We start from the raw sequence: 4,402 nt of genomic DNA, 5'->3' as shown, positions 1-4,402 counted from the left end.
GGGCTTGTGTAGATGACCCACAGTACTGCTTGGTTGTTTGACATGAGCATTGTACTGCATCAGGCATCAACCCCATCCTGGTCACTATGCAGGCACTGTACTGTAATATGCTCCATTTGTTTCCTCTGTCCATAATGCTGGTGTCCTCCTTGACCCTGACTTTTCCTCCTCCACACCTCCCATGTCTGCCTTCTGCCTATCAGCACCTCCCTATCATTTCCTGTGTCATGCCACTGCCTGGCCTCCAGCTGAAAGCCTATCCATACCTTCATCTCCTCTTGACTTGCAATTCCCACCTCTCCAACTTCCTGCATGTGTGTAATGCTACTGCCCACCTTTGCCCAAATAAACACAACCGTGTCATTCCCATGCTTAGCCCGTGCCCCTGGAGTCTCATCTTATTTCAGGATCCATTAGAAGATTGCTCATATTGGTTTTAAAGTCCTCCATAGACTTGTTCTACTTGATTTAACAGACCTCTCTCTCTCCTTCCCTCCCTGCTCATCCAATGCCGTCCTCCTCTCTCCCTTCAGAGAACCTCATCCCTCCTCTTGAAGCTCCTGTTGTCTGGAACATCCCACCTGTGCCTCTCCACGTCATTGACTCATTGTGATTATAGATTATTTGAGTATTGACATTGTGCTTGGCAACATATTCAGACATAGGAAGTTATGGGTCCCTTCTTCAAGGTCTTCAGATTCTAAATCAGATGCAGGTTAAATCATTCAGACTCCCCATTTAATTTGGTGGATCATCTGAAACCCACTGTTCTTGCCTTACCTCCATCTCCTTCAGGTTATTTTACTTCAACACTGTAACTAGAGGTGGTTACATTATTTGTGGTGAACTATATTGGTTGGGAATTTAGCCCATTTCTGCTCATGAATCCTTAGCAAACTGATCCTGATTTCTGCAAAATTATTAGATCCTCCTAACTAGCCCACTTTGATTTCATTGCTCGCTTGTTACATTGTTGAACAAGCATCTTTACACTTTCTCCAGTGCTGCCTCTCCTGCTTGAGAGGAGCTCCCTGTAAACATCCCGAAAACCACTTCATTGTCCCCTTTTGAAATTCCTCCTTCAAACTCTCCTTTGCTGTGATGCTTACAGAAAGCTCAACAACTGGTGTGCTATGATCAGGGCCAGCTCCAGGGTTTTTGCTGCCCCAAGCGGCGGGAAAAAAAAAAGAAAAGCCGCGATCGTGATCGGCGGCAGCTCCACCGCGCCACTTTCTTCTTTGGCCGCAATTCAGCAGCAGGTCCTTCCCTCCGAGAGGGACCAAGGGACCTGCCACTGTAAGAGCCCGACGTGCCGCCCCTTCCCCTTGGCTGTCCCAAGCACCTGCTTGCTGAGCTGGTGTCTGGAGCCGGCCCTGGCTGTGATCTCTGCCTGTTGTGTTGACACTATCATCTCATTGTTTCCTTGTGCTCCTCCATCTGTTTGTCTGGATCCACCTAAATCTTATACTTAGATTGTAAGCTCCTTGGAGCACAGACTGTTTTTTTATGATGTGTTTGTACAATGCCTAACACAACAGAGCCATAGTCCATGACTAGCTCCCAGGTGATACCACAATACAAAAAATAATGTTAATAGATTTGTTTCTGCTTCCTGGTTGGAATGGATGAAATTCTGAAACAGGACACTAACAAATAACAGGAATTTCCAGACTGAATCAGACCTGTGGTCCATCCAGTCCACAGTCCTGTGTCTGACAGTGGCCAGCATCAGATTCATCAGAGGAACGTGCAAAAAACCTGATAATGGACAATTATGAAATAACCTTCCCATAGGAAAAGTTTCTGTTTAACTCTCATCAGCTAATGGCTGACTTATGCCCTGAAATGTGAGGGTTTATAGCCCTTTTTAGTTAAGAAGAAATCCTAAGATTTATGTTTGCACATAGATACTTTTGATTGCAAGAGATTATGGATGTTTGTATGAGGAACAGACATTCCTCAACTTTGGCTTTAATTTACTGTGAAAGAGGGAGTGATGTACTGTGTGTAACTTTATAAAGCACTTTGGCATACACTTTGCATTAAAGAAGCTATTACAAATAATGTTGCACACAGTACATCATTCCCTGTTTCACGGCGATCTAGCACTGTACTAGAGTAAGTGTGACTGACACACCATCCTTCCCGAGTCTCTGATGTCAGTGAAACAGATCAGCCGCGAGCAATGGGGTGGAGAAATTTTTCAGGTTGGGTGTCTGGCTGGAAGACACTACTGAGGTTCTCCTCTGAGACTAAGATACATGCCTTCGCACACCCATTGGGATCTTCCATTGGGTGTGATCTATCACAGCAGAGTGAGAATGTCCTCAGAGATTGTTTCGCTGTGAACATGTGTGACGCGATGCTCAGACACTGATTTTCATCCAATATTCCATAGAGAGTCACCCTCAATGGACTGCTCTGCTCTTACCTGCATATGGACACTCATCAAAATGGAACTGGAAACAGGAAAGAAGGTGGCAAAGCAAGGTGGTATGTGTACTAAAACTTACAGCCAGGGGCGCCCTCCCTCAAGCTTTTGTGTTGCTGACCCAAATACAGGTGCTGATTGCCTTGAGACAAGGAGTCTCCTTCAGCTCCATACTCAGCTTCCAAAGACGCTTGTTGCTGATGCACTTTGGGGTGGTTTTCTGGGGGAATCTCATAGCTCAGTGGCATGGCTTTTACAATCAGAGTGCTCTAATGAAGCCTAAAGCAGAGCTGGGTCCATGAATGCAGGTCAAATTGTTACCCCAAAAAACAGGCTTCTGAGTGCCCCTAGAATAATCTACCTATTGCTCCCTTAATCTATCCTGCCTAAGGTATGTGTTTCCAGGGTAGTTAAGGAAATACTTGAAAGACATGGATAAACGACTGTATTCTTTCCAAAAACAAGGCACCTTTTTATTAATGTAACTAATAATCCGTAATACGGTAATACCTTAAAAATCTAAAGAGAACACAAATCCCTTACTGCCAGTTAAAGAGCATTTTAAGCCATAATAACGTACAGTTCAAATGATTCTAAGTGGATGCGCTCTGGAACAGATGGCCAGTCTGTTACAGATCACTGATATTAGGAATGGCAATATACAAAAACCTGTAGGAGAACACTTCAATCTCCCCGGACATACAATAGCAGATTTAAAGGTAGCCATTCTGCAGCAAAAACACTTCAGGACCAGACTTCAAAGAGAAACTGCTGAGCTTCAGTTCATCTGCAAATTTGACACCATCAGCTCAGGATTGAACAAAGACTGTGAATGGCTTGCCAACTACAAAAGCAGTTTCTCCTCCCTTGGTGTTCACACCTCAACTGCTAGAAGAGGGCCTCATCCTCCCTGATTGAACTAATCTCGTTATCTCCAGACTGGCTCTTGCTTGCATATATATACCTACCCCTGGAATTTTCCACTACATGCATCTGACGAAGTGGGTATTCACCCACGAAAGCTCATGCTCCAATACGTCTGTTAGTCTATAAGGTGCCACAGGACTCTTTGCTGCTTTTACAGATCACTGACAGCAGTTCTTAAATTGGACTTTAAGTCAACATATATATGTTATGATTAACACACACTCATGCATCTTTATTAACCTATACACACACATAGCTATGCTATAATTAAAGCTGGTAGGTTTACTCTGTTCACTGATTTCTGCTGCTGCTGCTTTTCCAGGTCTGCATCTGTTCTGTTCTCCTCAGCTTCTGCTTCTCCAGCTGTTCCTCTCCTCTCTGCTCTCTTCCTTCTCAGCAGCTCCTAACCTCTCTGAATCTACACAACAGGCACAGCATGGGAATCAGCAAGACAAGCTGCCTTCAAACTACCCTGCCGATGTGCTTCACCCTTCTCCCGGGCAGACCACCTCTAGGTGGTTCGGGCTCCGTGGCCCATTCAGTCCTGGGTCTCTCTGCTGAGACTGCCAACACGGACAGCCAGTTAGTGCCAGTTGTGGTGGCTTTTGTGCTGTGGACCCTTCTTCACTATGAATGGGATTGAGACTTTTATCTTCATGCTTGGTGAAGATCTCCTGCCACTGTGGTAACAGGGGTTGTATACCACAACTGTGCAGCCATCGGTGTCCTACAAAGATGTCAGGTCCCTCCCACTCCTGCTCTATATGCGAAGTCAGTGTGGTACATTGGGGGTTGGATTACTCCTATGCAGGGGGTTGGGGGATAGCACAGTGGTTTGAGCATTAGCCTGCTAAAATCCAGGGTTGTGAGCTCAATCCTTGAGGGAACCATTTAGGGATCTGGGGCAAAATCAGTACTTGGCCCTGCTAGTGAAGGCAGGGGGCTGGACTTGATAACCTTTCAAGGTCCCTTCCAGTTCTATGAGATAGGCATATCTCCTTATTAATTAATATTTTGGGTGGGAGGCAGGGAGAAATAGCTCAG

Source organism: Mauremys reevesii, linkage group 1 (genome assembly GCF_016161935.1).
Source record: "Mauremys reevesii isolate NIE-2019 linkage group 1, ASM1616193v1, whole genome shotgun sequence".
In the NCBI taxonomy this organism is placed as follows: domain Eukaryota; kingdom Metazoa; phylum Chordata; order Testudines; family Geoemydidae; genus Mauremys; species Mauremys reevesii.
This window is presented reverse-complemented; position numbering follows the sequence as displayed.